This window comes from Panicum hallii, chromosome 5 (assembly GCF_002211085.1).
Source record: "Panicum hallii strain FIL2 chromosome 5, PHallii_v3.1, whole genome shotgun sequence".
Taxonomy (NCBI): domain Eukaryota; kingdom Viridiplantae; phylum Streptophyta; class Magnoliopsida; order Poales; family Poaceae; genus Panicum; species Panicum hallii.
This window is the reverse complement of record NC_038046.1, coordinates 50206020-50224494: the sequence shown is the minus strand read 5'-3', so window position 1 is coordinate 50224494 and position 18475 is coordinate 50206020.

Below are 18475 nucleotides of genomic sequence, written 5' to 3'. Positions count from 1 at the left end.
TAGGCCAAAGGCCCAGCTAGCCATGGTCTCTAAACAACTCAGCCCACCCAGGTCACCCAGCAGCCAGCGAACAGGAGCAGCGAAGCGTGATTGCGTGAAGCGTCGATTACGATTAGATTTCGATCGGGTGACTCGCTTCGCTCAGCCTCCATGACCGTGACCCTCCGTTCACAGGAGCTGCGCCTGCGCCCAGGACCAGGGCTTCTGCCGTCGCCGCGGCGCTGCGCCCAGGGACTCCGCCGTTGCCGCGCTGCGCCCAGGGACTCTGTTGTTGCCGCGCCGAGGAGCTGCACCTAGGTCGCCGCGCCGCGCCCAGGGCCTCCACCGTCGCCGCGCCTAGGAGGCAGGAGCTGTGCCCAGGCCATCGGCGCCGTCGAACGAGCCCGCCGCCATGGATTCGGGCAATGATGCTGCTGGTTCAAGCAGTCCACCCTTCGGATTCGAAAGTATGGATTCGAAGGTATAACTATAACCTTAACTTAATTCTTGGTCTGTTACCTCTAACTAACCGGCATTCGCGTAGTCTCGCTCTAACACTACCATCTGAAAGGGACGCCAGTCCTAACCAAGAACCACCAACTACTACTACTGACACCCTTGCTGCTGTACCATCAACTGATGATGGTGGTAGACCTCGTACCATTGCGCTTGCATGTAGGCCACCTCCACATCCAACAGGCAGAGGTTCTGCTGTGAAAAAACAATCTGCCGCTGTTGGAACCAAGACTGTAAGTACGTCTACAACAAAGAGAAAGACTAATGGCGCCCGGCTTGCAAGTACACTAATCCCGAGTACCCCAGAAGCTACTTCCTCTTGTGTCCAGCTACTCAACTCTCTAGGGTTCAATTTTGAAGCTTGTTATTCATTTTTTATCTTTGTCCTAACAGATATATCATGTATATGTAGTTACAATATGTATTGTGCATGCTAGTGTATTTATCTTTAAGTTGGAAAATTTTTAGATTTACCACATCGGAGAGTAACAGCTTGCTCGAATCACATGAGCAAACTTCAGCGCCTATCCAAGTTGATGACGACGACGAAGATGAGGGGGTGGACGTTGCTGGAGATGAGAACACCTGCAGAAAAGCAAAGAGGAAGCGCACTTCCTGTGTTTGGAACGAATTCAAAGAGGTAGAAGTCATGGGTGCACTGAAGGCCTAGTGTATCCATTGTCACAAAAAACTGACTGCTAAAAGCGGCAGTGGAACAAAACATCTTCATTGCCATCTTAGAACATGCACAATGAGGAAGATTAAGTTAGGTGGGTTTAAAACAAACAAGGTCTTAGCTCAATCGTCTCTAAGGATGAACTCTCAAGAAGGAGGAAAAGTGTTATTGGAACACTACATGTTTGATCAAGATGTAGCTAGACAAGCACTTGCTTCAATGATCACACTTCATGAGTATCCTTTGTGTATGGTTGATCATATTGGTTTTAGAAGATTTGAAAGTTCACTTCAACCATTATTCAAGATGGTGTCTAGGAACACTATTAGGTAAGAAAACAACATTATTTGTTTTTCATTAGCCACTACAGAATTTTTTTCATGCATTATTTGACTCTTTATAATACAAATGTAGGAAAGACATAATGGATGCATACAAGGAAGAAAAGAGAAAGGCCTTGTAGTACATGGCTGGAGCAAAATCAAGAGTGGCGATTACTATTGACATGTGGACATCTGATAACCAAAGAAGAGGTTATATGGCTATCACAGCCCATTTTATTGATGATTCTTGGACTTTAAGAAAAATTGTTATGAGGTGATTACATATGAACTATATTCTTTCATTTAATCACATTGAAGTCATTATAAAGCGATTGCATAAGTATAACTGTATTAATTTCTTGCTGCCACCATGCAGGTTCATATATGTCCTTGCTCCACACACTGCTGAAGTTATTTGTGAGCGGTTATATGAAGCTTTGGTTGAATGGAATCTTGATGAGAAGATCTCAACGGTGACTTTGGATAATTGCACTGCAAATGATGCGGTAATTCCTATTCTTATTAGGAATATTTGTGCATCTAAACTTATATTAGAGGGGAAACTGTTGCATATGCGTTGTGCTACCCATATTCTGAACTTAATAGTGAAGGATGGCTTAGAGGTTATACAACCTGCTATTGCAAAAATTCGTGACAGCATTGCTTTTTGGACAGCCACACCCAAAAGAATAGAAAAATTTGAGGAAATTGCCAGGTATGTTAGAGTTCACATTGAACACAAGTTAGCTCTTGATTGCAAAACTAGGTGGAATTCTACATACAAAATGCTTACTATTGCTTTTCCTTATGAGGCTTTGTTTAACCGTGCAATATGAGTTGAGAAACTTTATAATTGTGCTCCAAGTAAAGAAGAATGAGTTTTTGCTAAAGATGTGGTCCAAAGGCTCAAGATGTTCAATGATATTATTGCTATTTTTTCGGAACTAACTATGTCGCTGCAAATGTTCAACTCCTTAAAATCTGCGAGGCTAAAAATTAGAGAATGGTCTGGTTATGGAAACTCTATTATAGAAGAAATGTCAGCTAAGATGCTTCAGAAGTTTGATAAGTACTGGAAGGATATCCATGGACCAATGGGAATAGCCACTATTCTTGATCCTCGTTTTAAGACAGATTTTCTTCTTGGTTTCTTTGAAACAGATTTTCTTCTTGGTTTCTTTGAAACACTTTTTTATGAAACTACTGAAATGTGTATGGATAGAGTTGATGGAGTTAAAAACTCATTGTATGAACCGATGAGAGAGTATCAAATGGAAGAGGACCAAGATCAAGATAACACTGAATCATCTGCTCCTCCACTTGACAATTCTGGTTTTTTATCTTCAATTAGTGCTCGTGTTGCAATAAGAAGACCAACAATCACGACAGCTAACTATGAGCTGCAAAGGTACTTGGATGATGAATTGATTTCAATTGATACAGAGAATTTTAAAATTCTAGATTGGTGGAAGGTGGTTGGAGCAAGGTATCCTACTTTGAGGAAGGTAGCACGTGATATATTTGCTATTCCAGTTAGCACGGTTGCTTTGGAATCTGCTTTTAGCACTAATGGTAGAATTCTTAGTGAGCACCGGAGCAGGCTTACTCCGGATATCTTGGAGGCACTCATGTGTTCTCAAGCTTGGCTGCGAAATAAGTATCAAGATATATTTCTTCTACAATTTTGTAAAGACTCATGACTTCAATTTTAAATTATATTATCCTTTTATCTTTGTAGATATTGAGAATGGTGACAGACCTGAAACCTTTTTGACCTATCAAGAGACTCAGGATAGAGTTGAGGTGATATTCTTTTTTTCCCTACTAGATGAAATACCAAGTAACAATTAACACTAATTTGCTTATATTCTTTTGTTCTATTGCAGGGGCTTACATTTTGCTGAGGGGTCTTGCTGGAACAATAGAGTTTGAAGTCAAAATGAAGAATTCTTTAGATGGAGCTTTAGATCAAACCTTATCTTTTATTGTAAACCATTATATAGTTTGAATTGTATTGCTGGAGTTCGTACTTTAAATGGTTGAACTACTTAAACTGCTGGAGGTGAATTTAAAATCTTTTAGTACCTACTTGAATGGTTAAATTTGATTGAATATTGTTATCTGTACAGATTCTGGTTCTTTATATTATTGTGGATGTAGTGTGACGCCCTGAAAATTCACCAAATTAAATTACGCGCTAAGATGTTTTTGTTCAAAGCTTTGTCGTCGTCGAAACTCGTTCAACCCTAAAACCCTAACCCTCTCCCGGAGACGCCGCCGTTCAGACGCCCGACTCCAGCTGTCTGCCCAGCCCTTTTTAATATCTGTGCCCTCTTTTACCTCGTCACCGTCCCATTCCGCACCGCCCGGCGGTCTGTCGACCACGCGCGACCGCCTATCCGCGATCCGCGCCGACGCAATTCCCCCTCCCTCTTTTCTCCTCGCGCAGCGTGCGAATGTCGCGCGCGCGTGGCCGACCAGCTGGGGTCGCTGCCGCGAATATCGCCGGCGCGCGTCACCCCCCCTTTCGCCCTTTCTCTCTTTCCCTTTTTCCTTCCATCATTTCTTTCCCTTTTTTTCTTTTTCCCAATTTCTTTTCCTTCTCTTTTCTTTTTCCCCTTTTCTTTTCCCATTTCTTTCCCTCCCTTTTCTTTTCCTTCCTTTCCCTCCTCCCTTCTCCTCCCTCCTCCTCTTTCCTTCCTCTGCTCCCAAGCACCGGTCCTGCGCGCCGCGCACGAGCCCTGCCCGGCCTTCCTCCGCGACGCGCACGCGCAACGCGTGGCCGCGCGCCGCGCCGTGCCAGTCGCCGCTCGCGCCCCCGCCCTGGCCCGCGCCTCGCCGCGCCGTGCGCGCACGCGCGCGCCCTGTCCTGCGCATGCCGCGCCGCCCGCCGCTGGAGCTCCGCCCCACCGCGCGCGCCGTCACTTCCCTGCCACTGTGCCGGCACAGCTCTCCCCCATGTGCGACGCCTCGGCCCGCGCCACCACGCCACGACGGCCGCGAGCGGCCAAACGCCATTAATGGCCGCCCGCGGAGCCGCCGGCCGAACCCCCCTCCACCGCCTTCCCCGGCCAATAAATAGGGCCTTCGCGCAGCCCCCGACCACCATCACCGCCCTCGCCACCGCGCGCCCCCTCCCCAAGCTCGCAGCACTGCCGCCGCCCGCGGCTCTGCCGTTGCCCGCCGCCTGCCGCCTGCTGTGGGCACGCCCCCTCGCTCCACCTCGGTCCAAGGTGAGACCGGGGATGGGATCCCCTTGCTCCCCTCTCCCTCATCCCCCTGCCCCGAGCCGCCCTTGGGCCCTGGCCGGCCGAGGTGGCCGCCGCCGCCGCCCCTTTCCCCCTTCCTCTGTTTCAGTCACGGGGGGGAGAGGAGGAAGAAGGGGCATTTTGCCCAAGGACCCCCCCCCCTCTTCCCTCTATTTCCTATAAACCCCCCCTATGCATCACATTGCATAAAAGCCCTTCCACCTCTATCTATTCAAGTAACTAGCCTCCACCATGTAAGCTTAATATCAAATAGACCCCTACCTCTTTCTAATATACCCCAAATATTTCTAGAAATTATAACCAAGTCCTTTCTATTTCATAACTATTTACGAATAAGCCCCTGAACCCCTGTTTAACCCCCGAACCCTCTTCAACTCGTCATTTTATGCGCCAAACGATCTCCGACCGACCCGAAACTTTACCACGCCCTTTCTAGTATAGTTCTAACCATGCCATTAAGAAACCACCCAAAAATATTACCCCTATCTCCATAAATAAATTATTTCCGATTCAAGCCCAACGATAAAAGCTTTTAGTTCTTTCGCTTGATTGTGTGCCTGTTTGTTTGCGTCGTAGGACACGGAGTGAACGAGGAAGGTCCCGACTGTGATCAAGCGAACGAGGACCAGTTCTGCGACCCCGAACCCGAGGGACAGTGCTTCGATCAAGACCTCCCGCAGGGATTTGATGATGGCAAGTTCAATCCTGCCCTTTGATGCATGTTTCTGTCCTAGTTTTTATAAACACAACCCAGTAGCCTGTTTTATAAAATTGCATGGTTTTGCTTGTTGAAAACACGGTAGGATAGCCACCCTTGTTCGTGATAACCATACCTTGAGCACCTGTTTTTATAAAGAAAATACGTGTGTGGGAAGAGATAAAATGTGGTTTTGAAAGACGAGTTAGACGGGATGGATGGCATTTCTTTGTGAATTGCCATTGGTGTGCTCGTACCTGTGTGGTTGAGTGAGGAAGGGAGATATCCATCTTATCACCCCTAAGAACCGAGTTGATGTGTCATCTCACCTAGCTTCCTGTCGTGCAAACCACTTGACCGTTGTATGGGCAATGGCTTAGCATAAATCCCACTAGTTAGACTAATAGCCATCAGGAGGGCTGAGAGCAACGGGTGATCAAGGAGAAGGGATAAGCTCTGTGTGACTTATGCCCCGGTTAAACCTCGGAGATAGGTCGAATGACCCCTTGATGGATCCCGTGGTGGCTAGTCAGGTCTAGCTAAGGTGGGTAACGGCTTTGTTGGGATCTGCACCGACACTAAGGTGATCGTGCTGTGGTACCCCACCTATGGGTAAAGTTGCACACCTCTGCAGAGTTAAAATCTATTCGAATAGCCGTGCCCACGGTATTGTGCAAGTTATGGTGTGGTCACATAACTAGTGTTTCTCTCTGGGAATGGCTGGACTGAGGTGGGTTATGTGGAAAGTGTCCGGCAGTTGCGTCGTGTGCTACGGCGGACGGGGAGTCTGGTAGCAGCTTAGAAACTGGATTCTGTGTGAGTCAACATCATGTGCTCCTTGGTACTAGAAAACTTGTTTTGAAAATATTTTTAAACGAACCTTTGCATACAACCGAGTTTTCCGCAAATGAACCATAACCTTATCCTTGGATTGTCCTGTGCATTGATTTCTGTTATACCCCCCCTCCGTGGGTGTGATTGGACTTGCTGAGTACGTTTGTACTCACCCCATTCTACCTTTTTACAGCAGAAGATCCAGACTACCTCCCCGAAGACGTCGAGTAGGGTTTCGTCCTGCACCCAGTCTTGCCTGTGGTTAGGGCCACTGTTGGAGTTCCGCATGGCGCAAGACTCTGATGACCCTCTTTTCGTAGCTAGTGTAGTAGTGTGGGTTTTAGTTGTAATCCTCGCGATAGTGGCGCTTCACTGCCCATTACCGCGTAGAGTTGTACGGTGATGTACCATCTGATGTAATAAAAGTGTTATCAGCCTCCTGGGACTGATAAAGCATCACTTTTAAGTCTTCCCTGATGGGGGGACGCTTTAGGTGGTATCAAAGCCGTAGGCTGGCCGTAGGACGTGACCCTAGAGGCGAGACCCTTTTTCCAGACCCTAGGACTTGTTCTGACTTAGTTCTTTTCCTGCACAAACACTCACCGCTGGTTCTTGCCCTGTTCCAGATGGCTGACAATGGATGGGTTGACGAAATCTGCCACACAGAGCCCGGCCTTCCTAAGTTATTAATACTCAGTCTGGAACGCATCGGAGTTATGGAACCACCAGAGTATGCCTACCGAGAATACACCTCCAGGGGCACCCTTCGGTGCGACATGATGGTCTTTGTGGGAAGAAGCATCCGCTACCCCGATGTGGACCCCTGGTTTATCTCCACCTCTGGCTTTCGCTTCCCTGACACCTACCGAAAGGCCGCCCGTAAAGCCCTGCGACGACTGCGTGTGATCTACAAGCACCACCTTCAGCGGACTCCTATGGGATTTTTCCCACCTACTGAAGGAAGAGGACGCACTTGGATTGCCCGAATGAGAGGACTCGGAAGAGAAGAAGAAGACCTAGAAGATACGGTCTCCCACCTATCCATCTACCTTACCGGTTTGGATGAACTCTACCGCGAACAGGCGGCACAACTGAAGCAGCTAATCCATAGGGCAGAAAAGGCAACCCAGGAACTTGAGGAACAACAGATAAGAGCCGCACGCGCCGAGTATTCCTTAGCCGCTCTCCAAGCCCAGATGAAGGAATACAAAAGCCGCGGAGGAATAGTTGGATGGATAGAGGAAGAGGAGGAACCCGAGGAAACCCATTGGGATAAAGGTACTCAGACCGAAGACGAGGTGATGGATCGGTGCCTCCCAATAAAGAAGCGCCCTATCAAAATCGAGGAAGAATCCCCATGATAGGAGTAGCACTCCAAGCTAGAACCCTACCCTAATAACCACGTATCCATGGAAACTGTACCCCCATGTTGCAATAATAAATGTTATCTACTCCCTTTTATACCTGTGCTAGATTGTTTACCCTGTCCTTGTTTCAGATGGCTGAGGAAGGATGGACCCAGGGCAATTGCCAAGCTGCACCTGGCTTTTCCAGCCTTTTGATCAACGCCCTGGAACGCCTTGGCGTTACGGAACGCCCAAGGTACTACAGCAGAGAGTACGAACACCATGGTACCCTCCGCTGCAGGGTGATCCTGGTCATCGCCAGGAGCAACCGCTACCCCGACATTCAGCCGTGGCGAGTGACTGCCACAGGGTTTAGGCACCAGGACACCTACCCCTTGACCGTCAGAAAAGCACTCCGTTACTTATGCCGGATTTTTGAAGGACACCTCACCGCCACACCAGTGAGGTTCTTCCCGCCGGCCATCAGAACCCTAGTTTGGGAAGCACGCATGAGAAGTCTGGAACGACGCCGCCTTGAAGAAGGCCCTCTGTACCAAGTAGCTACTTATCTAGCCACCTTGGACCAACTCTTTGATGAGCAAGCCAACCTTCTGAGAGAGCAGACCCATCGAGCCGAGCAAGCAGAGCTCGCAGTAAGACTGCAGCAGATCCGAGCAGCCCAAGCCGAGGCAAGAGCCGCAGCCGCGGTCAGCAGCGAAGCAGTCGTCCAAGAGAGCCTCAGGAAGGCCCGAGACCGGCGTATGCAAGATTGGACCCAAATCGGAACACCAGTCCCGGCAATTGGAGAAGACCGTGTTTTACTCGGGACACCCGTCATAGGATGGGGACCTCTCTTTGGAAACAACACAAGCCCCACCCGAGAACCCTGAAAGTTCTGCTGCCGCCGTTGAAAGGGATGCTGCAGCGCAACCCTTGACAGATGGGAATCCAGAGAACGGCGAGCAAAGATTACTCACACTCCTCGCCCCAGAAGAAGGCACGCCCCGCGAGTAAAATAACCGACGCCACCCTAGCGATGTGTCCCCAGCCACTTTTGTTTAAGTCTTGCCCTTAGGCCTGACCCCAGACGAGTAGTACGAGACCTAGTTTTACCCCCAAGCTGTACCCCCTTGCAGTAATGAAGTTGTTTGTACTTGTTGCTTGTGATGTTGTGTGCTGGTTTGTTGTATGCTGCTTGTTTATGTGACTACTGGCAGAAGGTAGATTTTGCCTTATATACGAATTAAACAACTTAAACATCACATAATCGTAACCCCACTCTACCCAATCAACAGATGGCTCCCCAGAGCGTCGCGAGGGCCTCCCGTAGCCGGAACCCCGCAGCCGCTGGTGCCGAAGCGTAGCCTGTTGGACAAAATCTCCCTCAGGGAGAACAGGAAGTAAGCACGAACCGAGGAGAAAATTAAGGAGGAGAACAACTACCACCACCCCCACCCCTCGGGGACCTGGCACAGATAATCCACAACCAGACTCTCATACTGGAAACACTGGCCAACGCCCTCGTTAACCGGCAACCACGAGGGCAGAACATGAATGACAAGCTGACAGCTTTCCTAAGGACCAAGCCGCCCACCTTTGCCGGATCCTGCAACCCTTTGGATGCAGATGACTGGTTACGAGTAATTCAGAGGAAACTCGAACCGTTTGAATGCCAGGACCGAGACAAAGTCCTTCTGGCAGCCCACCAACTCACCGGAACAGCATTAGCCTGGTGGGAAAATTATTGTGCCGCAGCTGAGGATGCCTCTACCATCACTTGGGAGGAATTTGTGAAGGAGTTCCGCCGTTATCACATCCCTTCGGCCACCATGAAGCGCAAAGCGGATGAATTCCGTGCACTGCAGCAAGGGAGCATGACGATGGAAGAGTACACTCACCGGTTCATAGAGTTGGCCCGATATGCACCGGAGGAAGTGAACGACGACGACAAGAAACAAGACATGTTCAAGAAGGGACTGAACCCAGAGCTCCGGACCTTGCTTACCCCTCAGATCTATCCAGACTTCAATACCCTGATGAACAAGGCTATCCTTACGGAAAGGGCCAAAACCGAAGAGAGGAAGGATAACAAACGCAAATTCCTGGAAAGTAAGGCCCGCCAACAGGACCGTTCCCAAAAGCAGAGGAACTTTAGCTACACTGCACCAAGATCTCAGGCCCCAATGCAGTATAGGACTCAGTCCCAAGTGACAGGACCACGGGCCCCTAACACGCAGCTTAGGAGCCAGAATACCATGAGGGCCCCGCAGAGTAATGCAAGCCTGGTTGCCTCCAACAACAACAATGTTAGGGCCTGTTTCAACTACCGTGAGACAGGGCATTTCATTGCCAATTGCCCTTATGCCAAGAGTAAGCCGACTACATCAGCCTTCTCCAACACGGTGAATGGACCCAGACCAGCCCTGACCGGTGCCAGCCGAGTGCCCATCCGCAACAACGACAACAGTCAGCAGATGAAGTAGCCCCAGCAGTCATTTGGACGAGCCCGTGTCAATCACATCGACGCGCAGGAGGCTCAAGAAGCTCAGGGCGTAGTGCTCGATGAGTACCTAGTCAACTCAACTCTGGCAACAGTACTATTTGATTCCGGAGCATCGCACTCGTTCATATGCTCAAGTTTTGTGGAAAAATACAAAATACCTACAGTACTACTAAAAACACCCTTATTTACCCGGACGCCTGGAGGCGACATCAATTATCAATTAGGTTGTCCACGGGTAAGGATCAATTTAAGTGGGGTAGAATTTCTAGCAGACTTGGTAGTACTTAAGTCTGGGGGAATAGACGTGATCCTTGGAATGGACTGGTTAAGCCGACACAATGGTTTCATAGGCTGTACTGACAAAGTGGTACACCTAACAAATCTCGAAGGAGTATAAGTAATCTGCCATACCCGGGAAAGTGAGTTTAACCGATGGTATTTAGCATGGGAGCCAAGCCCTTAGAAGAAGTCCCGGTAGTACACGAATACCCAGATGTCTTCCCTGAAGAACTTCCCGGTATGCCACCGGACAGGGATATAGAGTTTTTCATCGATCTTATCCCTGGAACCTCCCCTATAGCCAAGAGACCCGATAGGATGGCGGCCTCTGAGTTGACGGAGTTAAAGAAGCAACTAGAAGAACTGCAACGAATTGGCTTCATCAGACCAAGCTCGTCGCCATGGGGAGCCCCAGTTCTGTTTGTCAAGAAGAAAGATGGGAGTATGAGGTTGTGTGTAGATTACCAGGCACTGAATGAGGTTACCATTAAGAATAAGGACCCCCTCCCCAGGATTGATAACCTTTTCGATCAGCTAAAAGGAGCCAAGTACTTTTCCAAGATCGATCTAAGGTTAGGATATTTTCAGCTTAAGATTAGAGAAAGTGACATCCCTAAGACAGCTTTTGTCACCTGTTACGGGCAGTTCGAGTTCACCGTAATGTCCTTCGGACTAACCAATGCCCCTGCCTATTTTATGAACCTCATGAATAAAGTATTTATGGACGAGCTGGATAAGTTTGTCGTAGTCTTTATCGACGACATACTTATCTACTCCAAGAGTATTCAGGAACATGAGCAACATCTGCGGGTAGTATTGGAAAAGCTGAGAATACATAGGCTATATGCCAAGTTTAGCAAGTGTGAATTTTGGCTGGAGAGAGTAGCTTTTCTTGGTCATATTGTGACCGCGGAAGGCATAGCAGTGGACTCAGAGAAGGTCGAAGCAGTTTCCAACTGGCAGCGACCGACTAATGTTAGTGAAATCAGAAGTTTTCTTGGATTAGCTGGGTACTATCAGAGATTTATTGAGGGATTCTCCAAGATAGCCCGACCCATGACGGAACTTCTTAAGAAGGAGAAGAAGTTCACCTGGACAGAAACTTGTGAAAGAAGTTTTCAAGAATTGAAGCAAAGGTTGACAACCGCCCCAGTGCTGACCCTACCGGACATTCATCGGGATTTCGTCATTTATTGTGACGCATCCCGACAAGGATTAGGGTGTGTGCTGATGCAAGAAGGGAAAGTCGTTGCATATGCCTCCCGCCAACTCAGAACTCATGAGCAGAACTATCCGACCCATGATTTGGAATTTGCAGCCGTAGTGCACGCCCTTAAGATTTGGAGACACTACTTGATTGGAAATAAGTGTGAGATTTACACCAACCATAAGAGCCTGAAGTATATTTTCACCCAGGCGGATTTGAACTTAAGGCAAAGAAGATGGTTGGAGTTGGTGAAGGACTACAATTTGGAAATCCATTATCACCCCGGAAAAGCGAACGTGGTAGCCGATGCCTTAAGCCGGAAATCCTATGGACCCAAAGATGACCATCTGCGCGAGGAAATGACACGATTAAATGTGCACATTGTTCCTCGAGGTTCCAGCCATGTGCTGAACATCCAATCAACACTAGAGGATAGAATTAGAGAGGCTCAAAGCTCGGATCAGGAGTTAATAAAGATCTGCAGACAAACTGGTGAAAACAAAGCACCGGGTTTCAGAGTGGACGATAAGGGAACGTTATGGTACGAGAATAGGATTTGTGTACCCCAGAATGGAGACTTCCGGCGAATAATCATGGACGAAGCCCATAACTCGGCCTACTCCATCCACCCAGGATCCACCAAAATGTATATGGACATAAGACAAAAATATTGGTGGAATGGGATGAAGGCGGATATTGCACGATTTGTGGCTCATTGTGATACTTGTCAAAGGATCAAGGCCGAACACCAAAAGCCAGCAGGATTATTGCAACCCCTACCCATTCCAGTTTGGAAATGGGATGAGATAGGAATGGACTTTGTGGTAGGCCTACCTAGAACACAGAAGGGACATGATTCCATATGGGTGATAGTGGACCGACTCACTAAATCGGCTCATTTCATACCCGTACGAACTAGTTATGGTGGAGAAAAGCTGGCAAAGCTTTATATGGAAAACATAGTAAAGTTACATGGAGTACCTAGCAGAATTGTCTCAAATAGAGGAACCCAATTCACCTCTAGGTTTTGGAAAAGCTTGCATCAAGCCATGGGCACCAAGTTAGATTTCAGCTCCGCATATCACCCACAGACGGATGGTCAAACGGAAAGGGTAAATCAGATTATGGAAGAAATGCTGAGAGCATGCGTCCTGACCTATGGAAAGGATTGGGAGCAGAGCCTATCTTATGCAGAATTCTAGTACAACAATAGCTACCAAGCCAGCTTGGGCATGTCGCCATTCGAAGCTCTCTATGGAAGGAAGTGCAAAACTCCCCTGATGTGGTCAGAAGTTGGAGAACGTGCACTAGTAGGACCCGCACTTATAAAGGAAGCAGAAGAAAAAGTAGCGGAGATCCGTGAGAAGTTGAAAGCGGCTCAATCCCGACAGAAGAACTATGCAGACAAGAAAAGGCGAGAAATAAGTTTCAACCCAGGAGATTTTGTTTATCTCAAGGTCTCACCTATTCGAGGAACGCGAAGATTTTAGGTACAAGGAAAATTGGCCCCTCGATACGTTGGACCGTATCGAGTTCTGAAGAGAGTCGGAGCAGTGGCATACCGACTGGAGTTACCAGAGGAAATGTCAGATATACACCCAGTGTTTCATGTCTCGCAATTAAGGAGGTGTTTGAGAGTACCCGAGGAAGAATACGTGCCGGTGGAAACAATAGATCTTCAGCCAGACCTGCGATACTAGGAAGTACCGGTCAGAATTCTGGACACTGTCACTAGGAGGACAAGAAACTCCGAAGTACGGATATGCAGGGTTCAATGGAGCAGACACGGAATAGAAGAAGCGACATGGGAACGCGAAGAGGCCCTAAAGAAGGAGTTTCCCCATCTGTTTAGGAGCCAGCCGAATCTGGAGGATGAGATTCATTTTAAGTGGGGTAGGTTTGTGACGCCCTAAAAATTCACCAAATTAAATTACGCGCTAAGATGTTTTTGTTCAAAGCTTTGTCGTCATCGAAACTCGTTCAACCCTAAAACCCTAACCCTCTCCCGGAGACGCCGCCGTTCAGACGCCCGACTCCAGCTGTCTGCCCAGCTCTTTTTAATATCTGTGCCCTCTTTTACCTCATCACCGTCCCATTCCGCACCCGCCGGCGGTCTGTCGACCACGCGCGACCGCCTATCCGCGATCCGCTCCGACGCGATTCCCCCTCCCTCTTTTCTCCTCGCGCAGCGTGCGAATGTCGCGCGCGCGTGGCCGACCAGCCGGGGTCGCCGCCGCGAATATCGCCGGCGCGCGTCACCCCCCCCCCCCCCTTTTTTGCCCTTTCTCTCTTTCCCTTTTTCCTTCCATCATTTCTTTCCCTCTTTTTCTTTTTCCCAATTTCCTTTCCTTCTGTTTTCTTTTTCCCCTTTTCTTTTCCCATTTCTTTCCCTCCCTTTTCTTTTCCTTCCTTTCCGTCCTCCCTTCTCCTCCTCCTCCTCTTTCCTTCCTCTGCTCCCGAGCGCCGGTCCTGCGCGCCGCGCACGAGCCCTGCCCGGCCTTCCTCCGCGACGCGCACGCGCAACGCGTGGCTGCGCGCCGCGCCGTGCCGGCCACCGCTCACGCCCCCGCCCTAGCCCGCGCCTCGCCGCGCCGTGCGCGCACACGTGCGCCCTGTCCCGCGCGTGCCGCGCCGCCCGCCGCTGGCGCTCCGCCCTGCCGCGCGCGCCGTCACTTCCCTGCCACTATGCCGGCACAGCTCTCCCCCACGTGCGACGCCTCAGCCCGCGCCACCACGCCACGACGGCCGCGAGCGGCCAAACGCCATTAATGGCCGCCCGCGGAGCCGCCGGCCGAACCCCCCTCCACCGCCTTCCCCGGCCAATAAATAGGGCCTTCGCGTAGCCCCCTGTGGCAGAACCAACCTGAATTATACCGGCTCAAGTACGCGAGTCCACTCCCGAGGGCTCCAACGTGCTTCAAACGGTATAATCCCTTGGCCTGTCGGGTAACGTCCCGATAAACCACAGATACACAGGATCAAATAAGGTTACCTCACACGAAGGTGAGTCCAGAGATACAATCACCATCACGTTTTACATCACAGGGAATTACATTACAAGTCTCCAAAAGAAGTACGAAGTTTCAAACTTGGAGAAATTATTACAAACTGGTAAAGTTATGGTTTTTAGCAGCGGAAAACATACGTGACGATCTACAGCACGTTGACAAGACGGATGTCATGCTAAGCCCGGGCACGACATCACTCGGTATCACCAATGTTGGTCGGGGACGGATCTCACTCCGCGGACCAACCTTCTGGAAGAGCATAGGGCCAAAACAAGGGAAGAGTAGGATCTTCAAGGGTTTTACCTGAAAAACATATAGCTAGCAAGGCTGAGTATACTAATACTCAGCAAGGCTTACCCGGGATTGGGTATACTTAGCCCATAACTAGACTCATGAAGGCATTTCAAGGGTTCTGGATTTATTTCCAGCTGAAAAGCAACAAAGAGTATAACCTACTTTCAAGTTTTAACTTTCATTTTCTAGTTGAGTATTTATTCTAGATTAGCACCTATACTAAACAAGCAAGGTAGTGTTTATCATCCATCAAGATTATCCATCATTAGTTCCACTTCTTACTCAATGTGGCAGAAGGGATAAGCAGTCTCATGCATCGTGAGAGGCGGACGATTCCTGAATCGAGATTCAACCTTGCAAGGTAAACCTAACACACACGCTTGAAACATCCAAAGATCGTTCCGAAGCAACCGTTTACCTTTCATTCCGGGTCATGGACAGGCCACCACAAGCGACTTGCAGGACCGTACGCACATCACTCGTGCAGGACATACGTCTGTAGCGCGACTACAAAACCCGTATTTCTGTCTACCATGCAAAACGTACTCCCACAGGTCGGTGCATGTGAACATAACATAAAGATCGAGTGGTGGGAGGTATGTCCACTCACCGGGCCGATTGGTTACTAGGCTTACCGCTTTACCATATTTCGCGGCATGTGGCTAGTACTGTTCAAACGCTTAGCCACCACTACCACACATATCGACCTTATCAACTTTTAATGAAACAGACAGGGTAAACTTCCAGGTCATGATACAGCACATGACCCTGTCCGTCGTCCTTATAGTGGTTGCAGAAATGTAAACATGCAACTCCTAAGTCGCGCGAGTGACAGGAAATCACTCGACTTCTACCGGTCCTATTAGCGGAGCATCTATCCGATAAGGAATCGGGTTCAATACATTGGATTCCTAAGATCTTATGCAACTAGGGTTTCATTTCAACTCCTAGACTTAATGCATAGTATAGATAAATAAACATAGATTTCAGTGTAAATAAAGTAGTGGGACATGTCCGGGGCTTGCCTTTACTGGTGGGTCTGAAGTCAGTAAAGTCAATATCTTCCGAACTTTGGTTCGGGGCTTCAGTTAATCCCTTGGTGACGTTTATTTGATCTTCAGGAAAATCCTCTGTAGACTCCAGGGAGATCTCGCAGGTACCGTTGCCGAAAGTAATCGTATCTACATGTAATGCAACATCACATTCAAGTGTGCACACAAAACTATTTTACTTCACAATAAAGTTGTAATTCAACACTCATTTAACATATTACTTACATAACAATCAGAAAGATCTGAACTAAACTTAGGTAGAGTTTTAAGAGGACAACTAATTAGGATTAGCTACTTGTTGAGGGTTACAACAGAGCCGATTGATGAGTGCATTGGGTTCCTAGATGATCGATGATAGCATCGATTACTTTGGCAGAAGGATGATTCCTAAAGCAGTTGTGTCTTAATTGAGATGTGCTTAACCTAGGTAGCTAGGTGTGGTTGTATCGGCTGGATTACGTCAACACAACAATTGAGTGCCGTACAGCCGATAGGGTTAGCTAAGTTAGAACTATTTCAAGAATTAAGTGTAGCAGAACACTAATATTAAACTAGGTTGGTGAGACCACAAGTGCGAACTAGTCTAACGAGAATGTGGCCGATAGGTGTATAGCTGATGGGTTGTACGTGACCGACTTCTTAGCCGACCAATCGGTAGGTAGAAGTGTGCCAGTAAAGATTGGAAAACTAAGAATCGATCGGACACAATTGGCCTATATGGAAAACAACTAAAATCAGCTTGGATTAGCCGAAAGCAAGAATCCTAAGATCTAGTGTGAAAACTCAGATAAATCGGCTGTTTAACAAAGGTTCACACATAGCCGATTCACATTTTAATCTGACAGAGTACCTAACCGATAGGTGCGGCCATCGGCTAGCCATAATCTACAGTGCATCAGCATCGGCTGCCGATTGTGTGCGTATCGGCTATTTCAGAAGGCTGTCTACAGGGTCGATCGGATCTAGCCGATTTGGTGTGAATCGGCTGTCAGCCGATTATCAGGTGCTGAACCGGCTGCGTTCAGCCGATTGGCCGACTTGACATCGGCTGTGTTGTACCGACGTATTTATCAGTTGCTTTTAGCCGATAGGTATGTAGTCGATAAGTGTATCCTAAAGGTATGTGATCGATAAAGGCCGGGTTGTGCTGATTTTACAGAAAAGGTCCTAGCAAGATTAAAATCTACAAACAAACATTTCATCAACTACAACACAAAGGCACTTAAATTCCATAGCTAAAGAGCAGGAAAAGACTTGAAAATTTTTACACAAGGCTAAACAAGAAGGACACAAGCTATATTTCAAAGATTAGCTGCAATCCAAAAGGTTAACACTTAAGAACTTATGGTACAAAAAGGGAACCTAAGCTCTGAATCATCTACATTCAATTCATGATTATAGCATTGATTTAATTGAAAACAGGAATTAAAATATTTCAAGTTTAAATTAAATTCAAAATTGAATGTGAACCTTGAATAATTAAGGTTATAAAGTTTTGAAAATTTAAACACGGATCAATTGCATACTTAAAAGATTTTGACCAGGAGATTTAATTAGATAAACTTTATTGAGAAGACCTAGCTAATTCTGCTGTAAAACAAATTGAATTGTTCAACTTAAAAGAATTTAAATTACAAAACAAATTTAGGTTTGAAAATTCCACATCACTTCATACTTAATCTATGGAGATTGCATATCAAAAATCATGATCACAAAGTTAACATGCAGGAACAAATTGGAACTATGGACACTACACTCTCATGTTATATACTTAATATAGATTCAAAAGTATTTAGTTTCATATCAAACTTACTTAATAGAAGTTGTAGAGTTCGAAATCTAATTTCAAACAAAACTGGTTTTGCAATTTTTTGAATTTTCTACAATTTTCTATCGAATTTACAAGCCACAAATACCACTCACATGAAATAATAAACATCCATTTACTTCTACTCTAAACACAGCACAAATCATCTATTTTCATAACATGGTCATAAAACAAAAATGATAGAATTTGAAATAAAGATTCAAGTCCAACTGGTTTCACATTTTTTTGAATTTTCTACGATTTTCTAGGAATTTTCAAGGTTCAGCACATTGGAAAAGAAGAAGACCCAAAAACTTTCATTTAGACCCTTGGAAAGAGTTCAATCTTCGCGAACAGGTCCCTCTGCCATTGCCGGCCGGAGCAAGCTCGGTTTGGGCTCCAATCCGGTACGGGAAGGGCACAAGGCCGAGGGCCACGACGGCGGCTCGGGTAGCGGCGCACGGCACGGGCAGGCGGCGGTAGGCGCGTGGCGGCACGGGAATGGGCGGGGGAAGTAAGGGATAAGGTCGGGGAAGAGATAAGGCGGCGCCTGGGGGTGGAGAGGGGGCAGGGGAGACGCACTGACGGCCGGGATTAAAGAAGAACAGCGGCGGCGGGCGTGGAACAGAGGAACAGGGGAGGCGGCCAGAGGAAGAAGAAGGAAAGTTGGGGATGACTGGACCAA